The sequence below is a fragment of the Nomia melanderi genome, chromosome 1 (genome assembly GCF_051020985.1).
Source record: "Nomia melanderi isolate GNS246 chromosome 1, iyNomMela1, whole genome shotgun sequence".
In the NCBI taxonomy this organism is placed as follows: Eukaryota; Metazoa; Arthropoda; class Insecta; order Hymenoptera; family Halictidae; genus Nomia; species Nomia melanderi.
Window position 1 is genome coordinate 76,939 of NC_134999.1, and position 24,777 is coordinate 101,715.

Below are 24,777 nucleotides of genomic sequence, written 5' to 3' on the forward strand. Positions count from 1 at the left end.
AGGAGGCCAGGGCGCGAAAGATATATAAGTATAAGCCCCTGGCCGACGTTCTTGGAGGGCGCGGATATCGGGTGGCGGTCTCCGCGATCGTCGTCGGTGCCCTCGGCTCGTGGGATCCGGCCAATGAGTCGGTGCTGAAGATTCTGCGTATTGGTAATCGATACGCTTCTCTGATGCGCCGGCTCATTGTGTCGGAGACTGTCCGGTGGAGCCGGGATATCTACGTGGAGCACGTATCGGGAGTTCGCCAGTATCGCGAGGCACTCGCCGAGGATGTCCCGGCCCCTGATTCAGGCCGACCCATCTAGAAACTGCGGGGGTCAACTCCCCCGACATAGGTAGAGAAGCAGCAGACGGAGGCAGCGACAGGGTAAGTACAAAAGTTGATACCTAGCCATTAACCAAGTGCCTGTGCGCTATATTCTATTATTTTAACAACTATGGAATTTTAACTAACAACCTTTGCTTATGCACTTTTTAATGTCTTCAACTATCCCTCTTAATCTTTTAACTATCTATTTTAATTCTTGCCTCGCTCTTTTTTTTTTTTTTTTTTTTTTTTTTTTTTTTTTTTTTTTTTTTTTTTTTTTTTTTATGCTATCTATTATTATTTGTTTTAATTAAATTACCACTTTTCTTTTGTTTTATTTATGGACTTCTGACGTTACTTAATCGCTTTTTATCAATCTTTAGTTTTCTTATTTTAATAGTGATGGGACACTGGTTCTTTTTAATCTATCAACTTTCGTACTCTTTCCATTCATTTCATACTATGGCACAGTTATCTTTTCACAGCCGTAGCAGCCAGGTGTTTGCCAATTTATTTATCCATTTATTATTATTTATCTATTTATTGTTTTAACTACGTACATATTTATTTATCCACCTATTTGTCCATTGTTTTAACTATTTATATATTTCTTTATTTATGTATTCATTTGTCTATTTATTTAACTATCTATTTATCTATTTATTTATTTATTTATTTATTTATTTACTTAATTATTTATCTATTTATTTGCTCATCTATTTATTTATTTATGTAATACTTATATATTTTGGTTTTAAACCTGGCTCACTCCTATCGCCTGCTGCAACACGCTGCTTACCATCTACCTGAACCTGCACTAACGCGCATGCGCCCCAATTTAACTATAATATTGCCACTAATAGTTAGCGAATTGTATATATTTATTTGCGTTTTATAATTTATTTTGCGACTATTTAATTTATGTATTAATTCTTTTATTCTTATTTCTGTCTCGTTTTTATATTATTTCTTTAAGTTATATTACTCTGCTTTGCGTTAGTTTCTACGGCGAAGGCTCGGGCATCCTAATGACCCGAAAGCGACTAAGCAATTATGATTTAGGTACATACTCAACCATAATTGTATATACCTATCCCTCGATTTTATCTATTTATCATTATTTGTTGTTCTTTTTATTTATTTATTTATTTATTTATTTATTTATTTATTTATTTATTTATGTTATTTCTATTGCATTCGCTAATCTTAATCTAAATGTATCTATTTATTTATTTATCATTTTAACGTACTCCTTTATTTTTATATTTATTTGCCTATTTATCTATATACGCTATAGCCAAGGCCGCAACTAGGCGGTTCTAGATAACCCTTATTATAACTAAAATTAATATTTTAATTAGCCTTCGCCATAAAGGCGTAATGTTATTGTATCTACCCCCGGCCGAACTTTGTAAGGTCGGGGGAACATGTTTTGAAATAAACGCCTTTTTATCTGTTCTTATCAGCTTAATATCTGATACACTCCGCATCGCGGAGTCAGAATATTAACCTGATTTTTGGAGTCAGGCGGATCGCTGGGGCTCGCTCCACTTCCGCCGCGAGTCGGTCCGGCACTGCAGTGCCGCCGGAAACGGCTCAATTTGCGCTGCAATTGAGCTCCCTACCTTTTCTAATAGCCGGATCGGCTCGCTGGACTCCAAAAATAGTCCCTGTTGGTATTCTGACTCCGCGATAAGTACCCGACGCCGCGGTAGTTTTATAACTTCACGGGTCGCGATACTGCGCAACAGTGCGGGCCGAGTTGCGATCGGGCGTGTGCGCGGCAAGGTCTGTACACGATCAGTGCTCGAGGTGTTGTGCGGTGAAGTGTAATAAGTGCCTTCGCCGCGGGACCGGATCGAGCCTGCGCGGGAGTACACCTGCGCCACCCACCTGCGCGGGAGGACCACCGGCGCACCACCACCTGCGCACCACCACGCATCCTGCTTCCGAGGACAGCCGAGGGAGAGGACGACCAGGGTCTACCGAGGGTCCAGGACTTCACCCAGGACCAACCACCATCCCTGGCCTGCCTGGACAACCCTGGTCTTCCTCTACGTGGGTCACCCAACACCGCAACGACCCACCAGGCTTGGCCATCGGCAACCCCGACGGGAAGGACGGCTCGCCTGATCCACCTCTACCACCGCTGGATCAGGAATCAGGAGCGAGGTGTTATTCCCCTCGGAGAGCGCTCCTGCATCGCTGGACTCCTGCGCCGAGTGAGTCTCTCTTTTCTTTCTATCCCCCCGGCAGTGAGGAGGGTAACGCAGCCGGTCTCCAGCCGTCTGCGGTGCTCGAATCATCGTCGGTAGTCCTCTACCTTACCCCTACGCGTCCACCCGCTCCTCCGATCGCTCCCATCCGTTGAGGTGTGTCAACGGACAGGGACGCGTGAGGTCCGAGTCGAGTGGCGCCTCCAACTCCTTCTTCTCCCTTCAGTCACCGCCCGCGTGGAGGCTGACTCCACTCACCCGTTAGTGAGTGGACGTCAGGTCGGCCCGCCTGCGGTGCAACACCCGTGCAGTCCTCGGTGGAGTGGGCGATTCCGTCGCTCTTCCTCCATCGAGATCGCTGCACTCCTCCGCAACCGTCATCCGTTAGTCTCCCTACCGACTGCCACGTCGGAGGCTGTCATTTTTCCAGGCAGTCTTCGACACCGGACTTAGCGCCGGCGGAGTCAGTAGGGTGTTAGCGCGTGGCGGTATTCCTTCTGTCGCTTTTAACTTAGTTTTCTCTTCTCTTCCTCTGTCATTCCCACTTAGTCTATCTTCCCCGTTTCGCCTCGCTGTGGCACTTAGAAATATTTGCCACAGCCACTCTGTCTCTCTTTCTTCTTTCGACTCACTCGTAGCGTAGGACTTAGTCTTAAGAGCGATGCAGGACCGCGGTGATAGTGCGACGATCACCTCCTGCACTACCGAGGGGAGTAATAATCTCGCCCTGACAATCGAGTTTCCCTTCCCGGCGGAGTTCCGATGCCCTGCCTGCTTCGGTGTCCCCGGGATCAGGATCAGTGGCGTGTACAAGTCCCACTCGGACTTGACGAAGCACGCCCGGAAGTATCATCCGGGCGTTGTAGTGACATACAAGTGCCGTGAGTGCAGCTTCACCGGTGACGGGAAGTACCCTCTCAAGGTGGTGAAGCTGCACCACGGCCATATACATAGTTCCGCTCAACAGAACAGTCCGAGTGGGACTTGTGCACCTCCTGTGACAGGTACGACCGGTCCAAGCAACACCTCGCGTCGGGGGAGTTCCGCGACATCCGCCCCCGCAGAACCGCGCGCTGCTGCGTTAGCTGCTGCCAATTTGGCGGCCCAGTCCCCGCCCCCGCATTCGACGTGCGCCGCGACGTCGCCGCCCCCGCCCCCGCCCACCCACACCCTTACAACGGCGAGGGATTCTACGGGGACGGCCACCACCACCTGCGCGATGCGGCGCACAAGGGCGGCAGCGGCAACAACAACAACAACAACAACGGGGACAACAACGAGGACGACGACGAAGACGACGACAACGAGACCGGTGGCGACGGGGGGCAAGGCGCGGGTCACGAAACAAACATCGTTGCGTGGGGTGCTGGTAACGGCGGCGGCGACGGCTATGACGACGTCGTATCGCACGCCGCCGTCCGGCACTCCCACGCTAACGATCACGATCGGGCCCACCACCAGTGCCCGGCCCGCGCCCCCGCCCCCCAATCAACCAACCTACCCCAGACCTAAGGGGACGCCACCGGTCCAGAAGAGCGGCAGCCCGCCGCGGCGATCGGGGTCGGCTGCCCCAAGGACATCGCCGCCGGCTGCGAGGGCGCCAGCTACGAGGAGAGGCTCCGGTCCCTTAGCCGCTACCGCAACGAGGCCCACCCCACCGGGCAGAAGAGCGGCCCCCGCTACCAGGGGGTCGACTGGCACCCCCCCCGCAAGAACCCCGCCCGTCAGGAGCCCGCCTGCCACCACCCAAAGGCGGGTGACACGGAGTATGAGGGGTGCCAAAGTCTCGGTGGAGGTGGGCAGAAGAACTGTCACCACCACCACCCGGAGGACGGTAGCGGCTCCGACCGGAGCCAGAAGAACGCCCCCGAGAGTAGGAGGGACTCCCACCGCCCACACACCATCACCAAGGGCGGTGGTACAGGGAAAGAGTCCCTCCAGCGGCCCCACACCACCTCGGGCCGCCTTACGGAAACCCTCGGGGGTAAGGACGGCGGCCTCACCATCCTACGCCGCCGTCACAGCAGGCGCCCCGTCATTGACGTCACCTCCCTCGCCGATTGACGTCGCACCGGAAAGGGGGCTGCGTACAGCAACCCGGGCCATCCCTACAACGCCCGGGCCCACACCACCAAAACGCAGCCCCCCACCGAGGAAGCACCGGAGCCCCAGGACGCCGCCGACCATCCGCGGCGAGCAGGGGGCTCCGTCTCCGGTAACATCGGCGAGCATGGTGACGTTATGCACCTCCACCGTCACCACCACCTGCAGCGGGGGGCCGATTATGACCCCCCTGCCTATTGTGGGAGGAGCGATGGTGGCCAGGCCGCTACCACCATCTCCAGCGGCCCCGCTCCTCCCACCCATCGAAGAGGTGGAGGTGCCGCAGCCGGCCGGGGCAGCCGTTAGCCCCGATTCTTCACCGGAGCCGTGGCGAATCGCCGCTGGATCCCGCCGACGCCACCACCGCGGGATCCCGTCGTCCAGCTCGTCGTCCGACGAGGAGGCGCAGCCGCTGCCGCCAGTGAAGAGGACGACGCCTCCGCCCGCCCAACCACCGCGGGCAAAGTCCCCCGCCCGGCCGCCACCGGGCAGCAGCAGCAGCAGCAACAATAACAACAGCGTTGCGCACAACAGTGCGCATCGGCCTGGAGCAGGGTGCTCCGGAGAATCCTCGGTGAGTAGCGTAACACCTGCTAGCCCCACGCGACTCCCGAGCGTCCCCCGTAGTGCCCCCGGCTCCATTTCTACCTTGCGGGAAGGGGTAGTTCTGAATCGCGCGGGGAGGGATAATCGGAGGCCCGTCCCCGTGGATGCAACCGTGAGGGGTGCTCCTGCCTCCGCGACGGAGGCGACCGCACCTGCGAGAAGTCGCAGACCGACCACACCCTCGCGTGCCTCGGGACCTCGTGAGCCCAGGCGTCCTGCGGCATCCGGGCAGCCCTCTCGAAGAAGGGGCGCCATCCGGCCTTTGGTCGGGGAAGCGTTTCCTTCGGAGAGAGAGTTGTTGATCGGAATGGCGCAGAACGCTGGCTCCCTGGAGCAGCTGGAGGATGTTGCGAGGGAAATCGCAGCATACCTTCAGGGCTTCAGAGTCGAGGGACCGACCACGAGAGGGGGCGGGACGGATAGGCCCCAACAGCGTGCGGGGGCTGGGGTCGTGTTGGGCGACCAAGCGGCTCGCGGTTCGAACGGTCACCGCGATCGTCCTGTGTTGCCAGGTGGACCAACGCGGGGGGACCAGGTAAGGGAGGCTACGCGTATACAACGGCTCTTCAGGCAGAACCGTCGGCGTGCTGTTCAGGAGGTGCTCATGGGCCCGTCCTTGCACTGCAAAGTGCCAAAGGACAGGGTACACGAGTACTTCCTCAACATGTACTCACCGGCGGGGAACCTGGGAGCTAGGCCTCCCCCGCCTTCCATCGAGGCTCCAGACGAGGCCAGCAATGTGGCCTTGGTGAAGCTCTTCGAAGTGAGTGAGGTAGATCGTCGGATCAGGCGTATGACAAACTCTGCGCCCGGTCCCGACGGTCTAACTTACAATGATCTAAAAAGGGCAGATCCGGGGTCACGTCTGCTGACCTCTTTGTTTAATCTATGTCTTCGTCTGGAGTCGGTCCCCTCGTGTTGGAAAACTTCCAACACTGTGCTCGTGCACAAAAAGGGCGATCGCGACGACCTGTCGAACTGGCGACCGCTGGCCATGTCTGATACGACCCCGAAGCTCTTCGCCGCTGTTCTGGCTGACCGTCTCGTCGCGTGGTCGGTCAAAAATAAGCGCCTAAGTCCCGCGCAAAAGGGCTTCCTGCCGTACGAGGGGTGTTACGAACATAACTTCGTGCTGCAGGGAGCCCTTACAGACGCTCGCAGGTGGGGGCGTCAGGTGGTGGTGGCGTGGCTGGACCTGTCGAACGCGTTCGGCTCGGTCCCCCACGCTTCCATCTACCAATCCTTCGTGGAGGCCGGGGTTCCCTCTACTCTTCAGAATATTCTGAAGAGTATGTACCACGGTTGCACCACGCGGGTGCGGACCGCCGATGGGTTTACCGACCCCGTTCCCATCCTCTCCGGGGTGCGCCAGGGCTGTCCGATGAGCCCTGTGGCGTTTAACCTCGCCCTGGAACCGGTGCTGCGCGCAGCTACCGGAACCTCGGCGGGTTACACGTTGCACGGCCATCGGCACAGTGTCCTGGCGTACGCGGACGATCTCGCGTTGATCGCTGACACCCCGGAGGGCATGGAAACGCTGCTAAAGGCAGTGGATGCTGCGGCGAGTGGCATCGGATTGCGGTTTAATCCCGCAAAATGCGCGACCCTCCACCATCGTGGCAGGGGGCCGCGCGGGATCCGTGCCACTCGCTTCACCATCCAGGGTCAGCAAATGCGCGCCCTGGCAGCCAGTGAGCCCTATGAACACCTGGGCGTTCCCACCGGGTTTCAGGTCCGTCAAACCCCACTGCTGACGATCGACGAGCTGGTCCAGGACCTGCAGGCCGTCGACCGTTCCCTCTTGGCCCCGTGGCAGAAGGCCGAGACCGTGGCAGCTTTTATACTGCCACGCCTCGACTTCTACCTGCGGGGAGCCCACGTGGAGAAACGTCCCTTAATCGAAGTCGACAAACAAGTGCGACGTATGGCCAAATCCTGGCTCAACCTCCCGCAGCGGGCCAGCGCGGAGGTAGTCTACCTCCCACCCAGTAGGGGGGGATGTGGACTGCTTCCGCTTGCTGACATGGCCGACGTCCTGACCATCGCTCATGCGTTCCGTCTTTTGACGGCGGATGATGCGGTGGTCAGGGAGTTGGCCTGGAACTCGCTGCGCGAGGCTGTAGCCAGGAAAATCGGCCATACCAACCCGTCGAACAATGACCTGGCCGAGTACCTCTCTGGTTCGCTGGAGGGGTACTTCGCCAGGGACGGGGGGGACGTTTCTTCGCTGTGGTCGAGGGCACGGAACGCGGCACGCAGGAGTCGGGACCTGCTCGGATTGCGTTGGCAGTGGAGCGAGGCGAGATCTGAGCTCTCGGTTACGCTCAGGGGTTCTCGCGATCGGGAGACCATAGTTCCGCCCGTGGCGAGGGGCCAGATCATCCGCCGATTGCGGATGGCGGTGGTAGAATATTACCATCAACGCCTTCAGCGTAAGAAGGACCAGGGGAAGGTATTCGGGGTGTCGTCGCGGAGTGGTGCTTCAAACCACTTCCTCCGTGGCGGCAACTTCACCCGCTTCGCCGATTGGCGCTTCATACACCGAGCTCGCCTCGACGTCTTGCCTCTTAACGGGGCAAGACGCTGGAGTGAGGGTGACAAGCGTTGCCGGCGATGTGGGGCGGAGCTCGAATCCCTTCCCCACGTCCTATGCCACTGCCGTCCGCACTCGGCGGCCTGGCAACTCCGCCACGATGCGGTGGTTTCCCGCATCGCTAAGGCCTGCCGGCTCCCGGGGGAATTAAGGGTTAACCGGACAGTCGAGGGCATCGACGGGGATCTGGGGGCTCTTAGGCCTGACATCGTCGTCAGGCACGAGCCCTCAAGGAGCATCGTCATCGTTGATGTTACCGTGCCCTTCGAGAACGAATATATTTCGTTCGAGGAGGCCAGGGCGCGAAAAATACAAAAGTATAAGCCCCTGGCCGACGTTCTCGGAGGGCGCGGTTATCGGGTGGCGGTCTCCGCGATCGTCGTCGGTGCTCTCGGCTCGTGGGATCCGGCCAACGAGTCGGTGCTGAAGATTTTGCGTATCGGTAATCGATACGCATCTCTGATGCGCCGGCTCATTGTGTCGGAGACTGTCCGGTGGAGCCGGGATATCTACGTGGAGCACGTATCGGGAGTTCGCCAGTATCGCGAGGCACTCGCCGAGGATGTCCCGGCCCCTGATCCGGGCCGACGTATTGAAAATCTGCGGGGGCTAACTCCCCCGACTTAAGCGGCAGAAACACCAGGGGTCAGCGGCTGTGTAAGTACGAATATAATCTTTTATTAAAAACTAAGTGACCCTAGTCAATTAATCTAGTCTATTTATATACCTTTTCTCTTTCGCTCCTTCTCTTAGTTAGTTACGAGCCATAGCGTATTTTATTTTATTTTATTTTATTTTATTTATTTAATTTACTGACATATTTATTTAATTATTTAACTACTTATTCATCTAGTCACCTAATTAGCTGTTCTTCTTTCTCTCTTTTACTTATTTATATATTTTACTTATTTATTTTTCTTTTCTTTTATCTGTTTACCCCGTCTTGTAACATTTTAACTATTAACTACATTTTAACTATTAACATCTTTATCTTTATTCACCTCCACATTGACTAGATTTTAACCGTACTAACTAATATTATAATAATGACTAGATACATGACTAATACAGTACGCAAAGATACACTGGTTTTACCTATCAACATCTTTTATCACAGACTTTTATTGATTATACCTTATTTTAGCTTAATTTGTATTATATTAACTAAATTGACTAGCTTCTAATTTACCATTATGATTTTTATTTTTCTTATACTTTTAACTTACTTTATTTTACTCTACTATATTTTTCTTTCTTTCTTTTTATGTTATCTTAATATTCTCTATGAGTACTTACACTATTTTCCACTAACCCAACTTCTGCCTATGCCGCCCCCCCCTGCCTCTCGCATGCTGCTTCACTGTACCTGACCACGCGCACGCGCCCATTTTATGCAATATTAACCTCTCTACCTATCGCTATATTCATAACATATTTATTTATTTATTTGTTTGTAATTTATTTGTACTTATATATTTATTTATTCATTTATTTATTATTTATTTATATATTTATTTATTATTTATTTACTTATATATTTATTTATTCATTTATTTATTATTTATTTATATATTTATTCATTATTTATTTATTTATTTATTTATTTATTATTCATTTATTATTTGTTTTAATCCAAATAGTTATTTATTTATTTATCTATCTACATGTTCTATCTAGTCTATTGTTTTTTCTTCTTTTGTTATTTATTTTATTATAATGGCGAAGGCCTAGGAATCAAAATCCGGGTTCCAGCCACGATTAATTATGTATCGGCTTGCCCACCTTCTAACACGCATTGTTATTTGTATATTACTTAACACTACAAAACAGCCACAAACGAATAACTAGTTGATACGTATACGAGCTATATGATAAACTATAAGATATTGCCCTCGCCATAAAAGGCGCTCCTGTACACTTACCCCCAGCCAAACCATGTAAGGCTGGGGGAACATTTGTTGAAAAATAAAGCGCTTTTATCTGTTCTTATCAGCTTAATATCTGATACACTCCGCATCGCGGAGTCAGAATATTAACCTGATTTTTGGAGTCAGGCGGATCGCTGGGGCTCGCTCCACTTCCGCCGCGAGTCGGTCCGGCACTGCAGTGCCGCCGGAAACGGCTCAATTTGCGCTGCAATTGAGCTCCCTACCTTTTCTAATAGCCGGATCGGCTCGCTGGACTCCAAAAATAGTCCCTGTTACTATTCTGACTCCGCGATACGTACCCGACGCCGCGGTAAATTCACCCGCCGCGGTACTACGCAACAGTGCGGGCCGAGTTGCGATCGGGCGTGTGCGCGGCAAGGTCTGTACACGATCAGTGCTCGAGGTGTTGTGCGGTGAAGTGTGTAAAAGTGCCTTCGCCGCGGACCGGATCGAGCCTGCGCGGGAGTACACCTGCGCCGCCCACCTGCGCGGGAGGACCACCGGCGCACCACTACCTGCGCACCACCACGCATCCTGCTTCCGTGGACAGCCGAGGGAGAGGACGACCAGGGTCTACCGAGGGTCCAGGACTTCATCTAGGACCAACCACCATCCCTGGCCTGCCTGGACAACCACCCTGGTCTTCCTCTACGTGGGTCACCCAACACCGCAACGACCCACCAGGACTTGGCCATCGGCAACCCCGACGGGAAGGACGGCTCGCCTGATCCACCTCTACCACCGCTGGATCAGGAATCAGGAGCGAGGTGTTATTCCCCTCGGAGAGCGCTCCTGCATCGCTGGACTCCTGCGCCGAGTGAGTCTCTCTTTTCTTTCTATCCCCCCGGCAGTGAGGAGGGTAACGCAGCCGGTCTCCAGCCGTCTGCGGTGCTCGAATCATCGTCGGTAGTCCTCTACCTTACCCCTACGCGTCCACCCGCTCCTCCGATCGCTCCCATCCGTTGAGGTGTGTCAACGGACCGGGACGCGTGAGGTCCGAGTCGAGTGGCGCCTCCACCTCCTTCTTCTCCCTTCAGTCACCGCCCGCGTGGAGGCTGACTCCACTCACCCGTTAGTGAGTGGACGTCAGGTCGGCCCGCCTGCGGTGCAACCCCCGTGCAGTCCTCGGTGGAGTGGGCGATTCCGTCGCTCTTCCTCCATCGAGATCGCTGCACTCCTCCGCAACCGTCATCCGTTAGTCTCCCTACCGACTGCCACGTCGGAGGCTGTCATTTTTCCAGGCAGTCTTCGACACCGGACTTAGCGCCGGCGGAGTCAGTAGGGTGTTAGCGCGTGGCGGTATTCCTTCTGTCGCTTTTAACTTAGTTTTCTCTTCTCTTCCTCTGTCATTCCCACTTAGTCTATCTTCCCCGTTTCGCCTCGCTGTGGCACTTAGAAATATTTGCCACAGCCACTCTGTCTCTCTTTCTTCTTTCGACTCACTCGTAGCGTAGGACTTAGTCTTAAGAGCGATGCAGGACCGCGGTGATAGTGCGACGATCACCTCCTGCACTACCGAGGGGAGTAATAATCTCGCCCTGACAATCGAGTTTCCCTTCCCGGCGGAGTTCCGATGCCCTGCCTGCTTCGGTGTCCCCGGGATCAGGATCAGTGGCGTGTACAAGTCCCACTCGGACTTGACGAAGCACGCCCGGAAGTATCATCCGGGCGTTGTAGTGACATACAAGTGCCGTGAGTGCAGCTTCACCGGTGACGGGAAGTACCCTCTCAAGGTGGTGAAGCTGCACCACGGCCATATACATAGTTCCGCCCACCAGAACAGTCCGAGTGGGACTTGTGCACCTCCCTTGACAGGTGCGACCGGTCCATGCAACACCTCGCGTCGGGGGAGTTCCGCGACATCCGCCCCCGCAGAACCGCGCGCTGCTGCGTTAGCTGCTGCCAATTTGGCGGCCCAGTCCCCGCTCCCGCAAACGACGTGCGCCGCGACGTCGCCGCCCCCGCCCCCGCCCACCCACACCCCTTCATCGGCGCGGGATCCAACGGGGACGGCCACCACCACCTGCGCGATGCGGCGCACAAGGGCGGCAGCGGCAATAACAGCAGCAACAACAACGGGGACAACAACGAGGACGACGACGAAGACGACGACCACGAGACCGGTGGCGACGGGGGGCAAGGCGCGGGCCCCTAAACAAACTACGTTGCGTGGGGTGCTGGTAACGGCGGCGGCGACGGCTATGACGACGTCGTATCGCACGCCGCCGTCCGGCACTCCCACGTTAACAATAACGATTGGGCCCACCACCAGCGCCCGGCCCGCGCCCCCGCCCCCCCACCAACCAACCTACCCCAGACCTAAGGGGACGCCACCGGTCCAGAAGAGCGGCAGCCCGCCGCGGCGATCGGGGTCGGCTGCCCCAAGGACATCGCCGCCGGCTGCAAGGGCGCCTGCTACGAGAAGAGGCTCCGGTCCCTTAGCCGCTACCGCAACGAGGCCCACCCCACCGGGCAGAAGAGCGGCCCCCGCTACCAGGGGGTCGACTGGCACCCCTCCCGCAAGAACCCCGCCCGTCAGGAGCCCGCCTGCCACCACCCAAAGGCGGGTGACACGGAGTATGAGGGGTGCCAAAGTCTCGGTGGAGGTGGGCAGAAGAACTGTCACCACCACCACCCGGAGGACGGTAGCGGCTCCGACCGGAGCCAGAAGAACGCCCCCGAGAGTAGGAGGGACTCCCACCGCCCACACACCATCACCAAGGGCGGTGGTACAGGGAAAGAGTCCCTCCAGCGGCCCCACACCACCTCGGGCCGCCTTACGGAAACCCTCGGGGGTAAGGACGGCGGCCTCGCCATCCTACGCCGCCGTCACAGCAGGCGCCCCGTCATTAACGTCACCTCCCTCGCCGATTGACGTCGCACCGGAAAGGGGGCTGCGTACAGCAACCCGGGCCATCCCTACAACGCCCGGGCCCACACCACCAAAACGCAGCCCCCCACCGAGGAAGCTCCGGAGCCCCAGGACGCCGCCGACCATCCGCGGCGAGCAGGGGGCTCCGTCTCCGGTAACTTCGGCGAGCATGGTGACGTTATGCACTTCCACCGTTACCACCACCTGCAGCGGGGGGCCGATAATGACCCCCCTGCCTATTGTGGGAGGAGCGATGGTGGCCAGGCCGCTACCACCATCTCCAGCGGCCCCGCTCCTCCCACCCATCGAAGAGGTGGAGGTGCCGCAGCCGGCCGGGGCAGCCGTTAGCCCCGATTCTTCACCGGAGCCGTGGCGAATCGCCGCTGGATCCCGCCGACGCCACCACCGCGGGATCCCGTCGTCCAGCTCGTCGTCCGACGAGGAGGCGCAGCCGCTGCCGCCAGCGAAGAGGACGACGCCTCCGCCCGCCCAACCACCGCGGGAAAAGTCCCCCGCCCGGCCGCCACCGGGCAGCAGCAGCAGCAGCAACAATAACAACAGCGTTGCGCACAACAGTGCGCATCGGCCTGGAGCAGGGTGCTCCGGAGAATCCTCGGTGAGTAGCGTAACACCTGCTAGCCCCACGCGACTCCCGAGCGTCCCCCGTAGTGCCCCCGGCTCCATTTCTACCTTGTGGGAAGGGGTAGTTTTAAATCGCGCGGGGAGGGATAATCGGAGGCCCGTCCCCGTTGATGCAACCGTGAGGGGTGCTCCTGCCTCCGCGACGGAGGCGGCCGCACCTGCGAGAAGTCGCAGACCGACCGCACCCTCGCGTGCCTCGGGACCTCGTGAGCCCAGGCGTCCTGCGGCATCCGGGCAGTCCTCTCGAAGAAGGGGCGCCATCCGGCCTTTGGTCGGGGAAGCGTTTCCTTCGGAGAGAGAGTTGTTGATCGGAATGGCGCAGAACGCTGGCTCCCTGGAGCAGCTGGAGGATGTTGCGAGGGAAATCGCAGCATACCTTCAGGGCTTCAGAGTCGAGGGACCGACCACGAGAGGGGGCGGGACGGATAGGCCCCAACGGCGTGCGAGAGCTGGGGACGTGTCGGGCGACCAAGCGGCTCGCGGTTCGAACGGTCACCGCGATCGTCCTGTGTTGGCAGGTGGACCAACGCGGGGGGACCAGGTAAGGGAGGCTACGCGTATACAACGGCTCTTCAGGCAGAACCGTCGGCGTGCTGTTCAGGAGGTGCTCATGGGCCCGTCCTTGCACTGCAAAGTGCCAAAGGACAGGGTACATGAGTACTTCCTCAACATGTACTCACCGGCGGGGAACCTGGGAGCTAGGCCTCCCCCGCCTTCCATCGAGGCTCCAGACGAGGCCAGCAATGTGGCCTTGGTGAAGCTCTTCGAAGTGAGTGAGGTAGATCGTCGGATCAGGCGTATGACAAACTCTGCGCCCGGTCCCGACGGTCTAACTTACAATGATCTAAAAAGGGCAGATCCGGGGTCACATCTGCTGACCTCTTTGTTTAATCTATGTCTTCGTCTGGAGTCGGTCCCCTCGTGTTGGAAAACTTCCAACACTGTGCTCGTGCACAAAAAGGGCGATCGCGACGACCTGTCGAACTGGCGACCGCTGGCCATGTCCGATACGACCCCGAAGCTCTTCGCCGCTGTTCTGGCTGACCGTCTCGTCGCGTGGTCGGTCAAAAATAAGCGCCTAAGTCCCGCGCAAAAGGGCTTCCTGCCGTACGAGGGGTGCTACGAACATAACTTCGTGCTGCAGGGAGCCCTTACAGACGCTCGCAGGTGGGGGCGTCAGGTGGTGGTGGCGTGGCTGGACCTGTCGAACGCGTTCGGCTCGGTCCCCCACGCTTCCATCTACCAATCCTTCGTGGAGGCCGGGGTTCCCTCTACTCTTCAGAATATTCTGAAGAGTATGTACCACGGTTGCACCACACGGGTGCGGACCGCCGATGGGTTTACCGACCCCGTTCCCATCCTCTCCGGGGTGCGCCAGGGCTGTCCGATGAGCCCTGTGGCGTTTAACCTCGCCCTGGAACCGGTGCTGCGCGCAGCTACCGGAACCTCGGCGGGCTACACGTTGCACGGCCTTCGGCACAGTGTCCTGGCGTACGCGGACGATCTCGCGTTGATCGCCGACACCCCGGAGGGCATGGAAACGCTGCTAAAGGCAGTGGATGCTGCGGCGAGTGGCATCGGATTGCGGTTTAATCCCGCAAAATGCGCGACCCTCCACCATCGTGGCAGGGGGCCGCGCGGGATCCGTGCCACTCGCTTCACCATCCAGGGTCAGCAAATGCGCGCCCTGGCAGCCGGTGAGCCCTATGAACACCTGGGCGTTCCCACCGGGTTTCAGGTCCGTCAAACCCCACTGCTGACGATCGACGAGCTGGTCCGGGACCTGCAGGCCGTCGACCGTTCCCTCTTGGCCCCGTGGCAGAAGGCCGAGACCGTGGCAGCTTTTATACTGCCACGCCTCGACTTCTACCTGCGGGGAGCCCACGTGGAGAAACGTCCCTTAGTCGAAGTCGACAAACAAGTGCGACGTATGGCCAAATCCTGGCTCAACCTCCCGCAGCGGGCCAGCGCGGAGGTAGTCTACCTCCCACCCAGTAGGGGGGGATGTGGACTGCTTCCGCTTGCTGACATGGCTGACGTCCTGACCATCGCTCATGCGTTCCGTCTTTTGACGGCGGATGATGCGGTGGTCAGGGAGTTGGCCTGGAACTCGCTGCGCGAGGCTGTAGCCAGGAAAATTGGCCATAACCCGTCGAACAATGACCTGGCCGAGTACCTCTCTGGTTCGCTGGAGGGGTACTTCGCCAGGGACGGGGGGGACGTTTCTTCGCTGTGGTCGAGGGCACGGAACGCGGCACGCAGAAGTCGGGACCTGCTCGGATTGCGTTGGCAGTGGAGCGAGGCGAGATCTGAGCTCTCGGTTACGCTCAGGGGTTCTCGCGATCGGGAGACCATAGTTCCGCCCGTGGCGAGGGGCCAGATCATCCGCCGATTGCGGATGGCAGTGGTAGAATACTATCACCAGCGCCTTCAGCGCAAGAAGGACCAGGGGAAGGTATTCGGGGTGTCGTCGCGGAGTGGTGCTTCAAACCACTTCCTCCGTGGCGGCAGCTTCACCCGCTTCGCCGATTGGCGCTTCATTCACCGAGCTCGCCTCGACGTCTTGCCTCTCAACGGGGCAAGGCGCTGGGGTGAGGGTGATAAGCGTTGCCGGCGATGCGGGGCGGAGCTCGAATCCCTTCCCCACGTCCTTTGCCACTGTCGTCCGCACTCGGCGGCCTGGCAACTTCGCCACGATGCGGTGGTTTCCCGCATCGCTAAGGCCTGCCGGCTCCCAGGGGAATTAAGGGTAAACCGGACGGTCGAGGGCGTCGACGGGGATCTGGGGGCTCTTAGGCCTGACATTGTTGTTAGGCACGAGCCCTCAAGGAGTATCGTCATCGTCGATGTTACCGTGCCCTTCGAGAACGAGTATATTTCGTTCGAGGAGGCCAGGGCGCGAAAGATACATAAGTATAAGCCCCTGGCCGACGTTCTCGGAGGGCGCGGTTATCGGGTGGCGGTCTCCGCGATCGTCGTCGGTGCTCTCGGCTCGTGGGATCCGGCCAATGAGTCGGTGTTGAAGATCTTGCGTATCGGTAACCGATATGCATCTCTGATGCGCCGGCTCATTGTGTCGGAGACTGTCCGGTGGAGCCGGGATATCTACGTGGAGCACGTATCGGGAGTTCGCCAGTATCGCGAGGCACTCGCCGAGGATGTCCCGGCCCCTGATCCAGGCCGACCTACAGAAAATCTGCGGGGGTAAGCTCCCTCGACTTAGGCAGGAATTGCAGCGAGAGGGCAGCAGCAGAAAAGAAGCCAGGTAAGTGGATAGGCTTGGTATTGTGCAGCCACGCATCTTAATTATTAACATCGAATTACCAACATAACTAGAACACTCTTAATTTTAACTATTTAACTACTTATGATCTATTTTATATATGTATTCTAGTTATAAATCTATTCTATTCTTCCTTTTTACTTATTTATTTTACCTGTGGACTTCATTTATCTATCTATTTAATTTATTAACCGTATGTACATATTTATTTTATCTATTTAATCTATTAACCTTATTTGCCTATTTATTTTATTTATTTTATTTATGGATTCTATTTATCTATGGATTTTATTTATTTCTTCTTTATTTACTACATTATTTATTTACTACATGGGCACTATATACTAAGCAATCCGCTTCTTTTAACCGATATCTTTTAATTTTAAAACTGACTATCCCTGCTCTTTTCTGCTTACTAATATGCCTCTATCTTCATTCTTTCTTTTTATTCCATCTCTATGCCCCCCTATGCCTGCATGCCCTGCCTTACTGACCTTGCTATGCGCCCACGCCCTACTGATAATATGCGATATCTAATCATATACATGAATTGTCTTTCTTTTATCTCTTTTTGTATATATTATTTATTTAACCACCTTTCTGCTCTATAATTAACCTTAAGTATTCATCTTCTTTTCTTTTAATGGCGGATTAACTAATTTGTATATCTATTTATTTATTTATCATTTTATTTGCGGCTTATTTATTTATTTACTCATTTATTTATATAGTTGTCTGATCTGTCTATGCTGTCATTTATTATTTATTCCTCTGTCTATTTATTGATCTATCTATGTATTTATTTATTTCGATGATCTACTTGCTACGCCATATACGTATACTGCATAGCCACTGATGCATACTTAGCTGTGCACATGGATACATATAATAAACATATATAAGACTCTGCCTCCGCCATAAAGGCGCTATTCTGTATATACCCCTTGCCGAGCTTTGTAAGGCAGGGGAACATTATTTGGAAAATAAAGCGCTTTTATCTGTTCTTATCAGCTTAATATCTGATACACTCCGCATCGCGGAGTCAGAATATTAACCTGATTTTTGGAGTCAGGCGGATCGCTGGGGCTCGCTCCACTTCCGCCGCGAGTCGGTCCGGCACTGCAGTGCCGCCGGAAACGGCTCAATTTGCGCTGCAATTGAGCTCCCTACCTTTTCTAATAGCCGGATCGGCTCGCTGGACTCCAAAAATAGTCCCTGTTGGTATTCTGACTCCGCGATAAGTATACCCGACGCCGCGGTAGTTTTATAACTTCACGGGTCGCGATACTGCGCAACAGTGCGGGCCGAGTTGCGATCGGGCGTGTGCGCGGCAAGGTCTGTACACGATCAGTGCTCGAGGTGTTGTGCGGTGAAGTGTGTAAAAGTGCCTTCGCCGCGGGACCGGATCGAGCCAGCGCGGGAGTACACCTGCGCCACCCACCTGCGCGGGAGGACCACCGGCGCACCTCCACCTGCGCACCACCACGCATCCTGCTCCCGAGGACAGCCGAGGGAGAGGACGACCAGGGTCTACCGAGGGTCCAGGACTTCATCGAGGACCAACCACCATCCCTGGCCTGCCTGGACAACCCTGGTCTTCCTCTACGTGGGTCACCCAACACCGCAAAGACCCACCAGGACTTGGCCATCGGCAACCCCGACGGGAAGGACGGCTCGCCTGATCCACGTCAACCACCGCTGGATCAGGAATCAGGAGCGAGGTGTTATTCCCCTCGGAGAGCGCTCCTGCATCGCTGGACTCCTGCGCCGAGTGAGTCTCTCTTTTCTCTCTATCCCCCCGGCAGTGAGGAGGGTAACGCAGCCGGTCTCCAGCCGTCTGCGGTGCTCGAATCATCGTCGGTAGTCCTCTACCTTACCCCTACGCGTCCACCCGCTCCTCCGATCGCTCTCATCCGTTGAGGTGTGTCAACGGACCGGGACGCGTGAGGTCCGAGTCGAGTGGCGCCTCCACCTCCTTCTTCTCCCTTCAGTCACCGCCCGCGTGGAGGCTGACTCCACTCACCCGTTAGTGAGTGGACGTCAGGTCGGCCCGCCTGCGGTGCAACCCCCGTGCAGTCCTCGGTGGAGTGGGCGACTCCGTCGCTCTTCCTCCATCGAGATCGCTGCACTCCTCCGCAACCGTCATCCGTTAGTCTCCCTACCGACTGCCACGTCGGAGGCTGTCATTTTTCCAGGCAGTCTTCGACACCGGACTTAGCGCCGGCGGAGTCAGTAGGGTGTTAGCGCGTGGCGGTATTCCTACTATCGCTTTCGGACTTAGTTTTCTCTTCTCTTCCTCTGTCATTCCCACTTAGTCTATCTTCCCCGTTTCGCCTCGCTGTGGCACTTAGAAATATTTGCCACAGCAACTCTGTCTCTCTTTCTTCTTTCGACTCACTCGTAGCGTAGGACTTAGTCTTAAGAGCGATGCAGGACCGCGGTGATAGTGCGACAGTCACCTCCTGCACTACCGAGGGGAGTAACAATCTTGCCCTGGTGATAGAGTTTCCCTTCCCGGCGGAGTTCCGATGCCCTGCCTGCTTCGGCGTCCCCGGGATCAGGATCAGTGGCGTGTACAGGTCCCACTCGGACTTGACGAAGCACGCCCGGAAGTATCATCCGGGCGTTATAGTAACCTATAAGTGCCGTGAGTGCAGCTTCACCGGCGATGGGAAGTACCCTCTCAAGGTGGTGAAGCTGCACCACGGCCATATACATAGTTCCGCTCAACAGAACAGTCCGAGTGGGACTTGTGCACCTCCCGTGACAGGTGCGACCGGTCCAAGCAACACCTCGCGTCGGGGGAGTTCCGCGACATCCGCCCCCGCAGAACCGCGCGCTGCTGCGTTCGCTGCTGCCAATTTGGCGGCCCAGTCCCCGCCCCCGCATCCGACGTGCGCCGCGACGTCGCCGCCCCCGCCCCTGCCCACCCACACCCCTTCATCGGCGAGGGATTCTACGGGGACGGCCATCACCACCTGCGCGATGCGGCGCACAAGGGCGGCAGCGGCAATAACAGCAGCAACAACAACGGGGACAACAACGAGGACGACGACGAAGACGACGACCACGAGACCGGTGGCGACGGGGGGCAAGGCGCGGGCCCCTAAACAAACTACGTTGCGTGGGGTGCTGGTAACGGCGGCGGCGACGGCTATGACGACGTCGTATCGCACGCCGCCGTCCGGCACTCCCACGTTAACAATAACGATTGGGCCCACCACCAGCGCCCGGCCCGCGCCCCCGCCCCCCCACCAACCAACCTACCCCAGACCTAAGGGGACGCCACCGGTCCAGAAGAGCGGCAGCCCGCCGCGGCGATCGGGGTCGGCTGCCCCAAGGACATCGCCGCCGGCTGCAAGGGCGCCTGCTACGAGGAGAGGCTCCGGTCCCTTAGCCGCTACCGCAACGAGGCCCACCCCACCGGGCAGAAGAGCGGCCCCCGCTACCAGGGGGTCGACTGGCACCCCTCCCGCAAGAACCCCGCCCGTCAGGAGCCCGCCTGCCACCACCCAAAGGCGGGTGACACGGGGTATGAGGGGTGCCAAAGCCCCGGTGGAGGTGGGCAGAAGAACTGTCACCACCACCACCCGGAGGACGGTAGCGGCTCCGACCGGAGCCAGAAGAACGCCCCCGAGAGTAGGAGGGACTCCCACCGCCCACACACCATCACCAAGGGCGGTGGTACAGGGAAAGAGTCCCTCCAGCGGCCCCACACCACCTCGGGCCGCCTTACGGAAACCCTCGGGGGTAAGGACGGCGGCCTCACCATCCTACGCCGCCGTCACAGCAGGCGCCCCGTCATTAACGTCACCTCCCTCGCCGATTGACGTCGCACCGGAAAGGGGGCTGCGTACAGCAACCCGGGCCATCCCTACAACGCCCGGGCCCACACCACCAAAACGCAGCCCCCCACCGAGGAAGCACCGGAGCCCCAGGACGCCGCCGACCATCCGCGGCGAGCAGGGGGCTCCGTCTCCGGTAACATCGGCGAGTATGGTGACGTTATGCACCTCCACCGTCACCACCACCTGCAGCGGGGGGCCGATTATGACCCCCCTGCCTATTGTGGGAGGAGCGATGGTGGCCAGGCCGCTACCACCATCTCCAGCGGCCCCGCTCCTCCCACCCATCGAAGAGGTGGAGGTGCCGCAGCCGGCCGGGGCAGCCGTAACCCCGGAATCATCACCGGAGCCGTGGCGTATCGCCGCTGGATCCCGCCGACGCCACCACCGCGGGATCCCGTCGTCCAGCTCGTCGTCCGACGAGGAGGCGCAGCCGCTGCCGCCAGCGAAGAGGACGACGCCTCCGCCCGCCCAACCACCGCGGGAAAAGTCCCCCGCCCGGCCGCCACCGGGCAGCAGCAGCAGCAGCAACAATAACAACAGCGTTGCGCACAACAGTGCGCATCGGCCTGGAGCAGGGTGCTCCGGAGGATCCTCGGTGAGTAGCGTAACACCTGCTAGCCCCACGCGACTCCCGAGCGTCCCCCGTAGTGCCCCCGGCTCCATTTCTACCTTGCGGGAAGGGGTAGTTTTGAATCGCGCGGGGAGGGATAATCGGAGGCCCGTCCCCGTGGATGCAACCGTGAGGGGTGCTCCTGCCTCCGCGACGGAGGCGACCGCACCTGTGAGAAGTCGCAGACCGACCGCACCCTCGCGTGCCTCGGGACCTCGTGAGCCCAGGCGTCCTGCGGCATCCGGGCAGCCCTCTCGAAGAAGGGACGCCATCCGGCCTTTGGTCGGGGAAGCGTTTCCTTCGGAGAGAGAGTTGTTGATCGGAATGGCGCAGAACGCTGGCTCCCTGGAGCAGCTGGAGGATGTTGCGAGGGAAATCGCAGCATACCTTCAGGGCTTCAGAGTCGAGGGACCGACCACGAGAGGTGGCGGGACGGATAGGCCCCAACAGCGTGCGAGAGCTAGGGACGTGTCGGGCGGCCAAGCGGCTCGCGGTTCGAACGGTCACCGCGATCGTCCTGTGTTGGCAGGTGGACCAACGCGGGGGGACCAGGTGAGGGAGGCTACGCGTATACAACGGCTCTTCAGGCAGAACCGTCGGCGTGCTGTTCAGGAGGTGCTCATGGGCCCGTCCTTGCACTGCAAAGTGCCAAAGGACAGGGTACACGAGTACTTCCTCAACATGTACTCACCGGCGGGGAACCTGGGAGCTAGGCCTCCCCCGCCTTCCATCGAGGCTCCAGACGAGGCCAGCAATGTGGCCTTGGTGAAGCTCTTCGAAGTGAGTGAGGTAGATCGTCGGATCAGGCGTATGACAAACTCTGCGCCCGGTCCCGACGGTCTAACTTACAATGATCTGAAAAGGGCAGATCCGGGGTCGCATTTGCTGACCTCTTTGTTTAATCTATGTCTTCGTCTGGAGTCGGTCCCCTCGTGTTGGAAAACTTCCAACACTGTGCTCGTGCACAAAAAGGGCGATCGCGACGACCTGTCGAACTGGCGGCCGCTGGCCATGTCCGACACGACCCCGAAACTCTTCGCCGCTGTTCTGGCTGACCGTCTTGTCGCGTGGTCGGTCAAAAATAAGCGCCTAAGTCCCGCGCAAAAGGGCTTCCTGCCGTACGAGGGGTGTTACGAACATAACTTCGTGCTGCAGGGAGCCCTTACAGACGCTCGCAGGTGGGGGCGTCAGGTGGTGGTGGCGTGGCTGGACCTGTCGAACGCGTTCGGCTCGGTCCCCCACGCTTCCATCTACCAATCCTTCGTGGAGGCCGGGGTTCCCTCTACTCTTCAGAATATTCTGAAGAGTATGTACCACGGTTGCACCACGCGGGTGCGGACCGCCGACGGGTTTACCGACCCCGTTCCCATCCTCTCCGGGGTGCGCCAGGGCTGTCCGATGAGCCCTGTGGCGTTTAACCTCGCCCTGGAACCGGTGCTGCGCGCAGCTACCGGAACCTCGGCGGGTTACACGCTGCACGGCCATCGGCACAGTGTCCTGGCGTACGCGGACGATCTCGCGTTGATCGCCGACACCCCGGAGGGCATGGAAACGCTGCTAAAGGCAGTGGATGCTGCGGCGAGTGGCATCGGATTGCGGTTTAATCCCGCAAAATGCGCGACCCTCCACCATCGTGGCAGGGGGCCGCGCGGGATCCGTGCCACTCGCTTCACCATCCAGGGTCAGCAAATGCGCGCCCTGATAGCCGGTGAGCCCTATGAACACCTGGGCGTTCCCACCGGGTTTCAGGTCCGTCAAACCCCACTGCTGACGATCGACGAGCTGGTTCAGGACCTGCAGGCCGTCGACCGTTCCCTCTTGGCCCCGTGGCAGAAGGCCGAGACCGTGGCAGCTTTTATACTGCCACGCCTCGACTTCTACCTGCGGGGAGCCCACGTGGAGAAACGTCCCTTAGTCGAAGTCGACAAGCGAGTGCGACGTATGGCCAAGTCCTGGCTCAACCTCCCGCAGCGGGCCAGCGCGGAGGTAGTCTACCTCCCACCCAGTAGGGGGGGATGTGGACTGCTTCCGCTTGCTGACATGGCCGACGTCCTGACCATCGCCCATGCGTTCCGTCTTTTGACGGCGGATGATGCGGTGGTCAGGGAGTTGGCCTGGAACTCGCTGCGCGAGGCTGTAGCCAGGAAAATCGGCCATACCAACCCGTCGAACAATGACCTGGCCGAGTACCTCTCTGGTTCGCTGGAGGGGTACTTCGCCAGGGACGGGGGGGACGTTTCCTCACTGTGGTCGAGGGCACGGAACGCGGCACGCAGGAGTCGGGACCTGCTCGGATTGCGTTGGCAGTGGAGCGAGGCGAGATCTGAGCTCTCGGTTACGCTCAGGGGTTCTCGCGATCGGGAGACCATAGTTCCGCCCGTGGCGAGGGGCCAGATTATCCGCCGATTGCGGATGGCAGTGGTAGAATACTATCATCAACGCCTTCAGCGTAAGAGGGACCAGGGGAAGGTATTTGGGGTGTCGTCGCGGAGTGGTGCTTCAAACCACTTCCTCCGCGGCGGCAGCTTCACCCGCTTCGCCGATTGGCGCTTTATTCACCGAGCTCGCCTCGACGTCTTGCCTCTCAACGGGGCAAGGCGCTGGGGTGAGGGTGATAAGCGTTGCCGGCGATGCGGGGCGGAGCTCGAATCCCTTCCCCACGTCCTTTGCCACTGTCGTCCGCACTCGGCGGCCTGGCAACTTCGCCACGATGCGGTGGTTTCCCGCATCCGTAAGGCCTGCCGGCTCCCAGGGGAATTAAGGGTAAACCGGACAGTCGAGGGCGTCGACGGGGATCTGGGGGCTCTTAGGCCTGACATTGTTGTTAGGCACGAGCCCTCAAGGAGCATCGTCATCGTCGATGTTACCGTGCCCTTCGAGAACGAGTATATTTCGTTCGAGGAGGCCAGGGCGCGAAAGATACAAAAGTATAAGCCCCTGGCCGACGTTCTCGGAGGGCGCGGTTATCGGGTGGCGGTCTCCGCGATCGTCGTTGGTGCTCTCGGCTCGTGGGATCCGGCCAATGAGTCGGTGCTGAAGATCTTGCGTATCGGTAATCGGTACGCATCTCTGATGCGCCGGCTCATTGTGTCGGAGACTGTCCGGTGGAGCCGGGATATCTACGTGGAGCACGTCTCGGGAGTTCGCCAGTATCGCGAGGCACTCACCGAGGATGCCCCGGCCCCTGATCCAGGCCGACCCAGTGAAAATCTGCGGGGGTTCACTCTCCCGATGTAGGCAGGAGAGCAGCAAGCGGGGAACAGCAGTGAGCCAGGTAAGTGGATAGGATTAGTAGTATGTAGCCAGTAATTTTATTAATTAACATCTATTATTGTAGAGTGGCTAATCCAATTAGAAGATTTTTCTTTTTCATTACTTCTTTTCTCTTCTTTTTCCTTTTTTTTTTTTTCTTTTTCTTTTCTTTTCTTTTCTTTTCTTTTCTTTTCTTTTCTTTTCTTTTCTTTTCTTAATTCATTAATTATTTTTACTCTCTCTCTTTATTTCTATAATTGGTTATTTAGTATTTATTATTTATATATTTAGTTATTTATCTAGTCAAATTATTTTCATTGTATTTATCTTCCCTAGTCATATGACTTGTGATATTTACCTTTCTTTTATTTATTTTTATACGTATTCTAATTGCTTTAGCTAACTAACTTAATATAGATGTTTTGTTGGACTAATTGACTGACTTATTCTACCTACTTTCTTATTTTACTTATTTAATTATTATTTTAAATATCTATTATTTTAAACACTTATT

At 56.9% G+C, this 24,777-nt stretch overlaps 3 pseudogenes; all 3 read left to right on the forward strand.

The window, feature by feature from the left end:
• Positions 1-1,735: 1,735 nt before the first annotated feature.
• Positions 1,736-1,915, forward strand: LOC143176048 (U2 spliceosomal RNA; annotated as a pseudogene).
• Positions 1,916-9,779: 7,864 nt separating this feature from the next.
• On the forward strand, positions 9,780-9,960 carry LOC116434614 (U2 spliceosomal RNA; annotated as a pseudogene).
• A 7,562-nt stretch (positions 9,961-17,522) lies between these two features.
• On the forward strand, positions 17,523-17,703 carry LOC143176001 (U2 spliceosomal RNA; annotated as a pseudogene).
• The last annotated feature ends 7,074 nt before the right edge of the window (positions 17,704-24,777 follow it).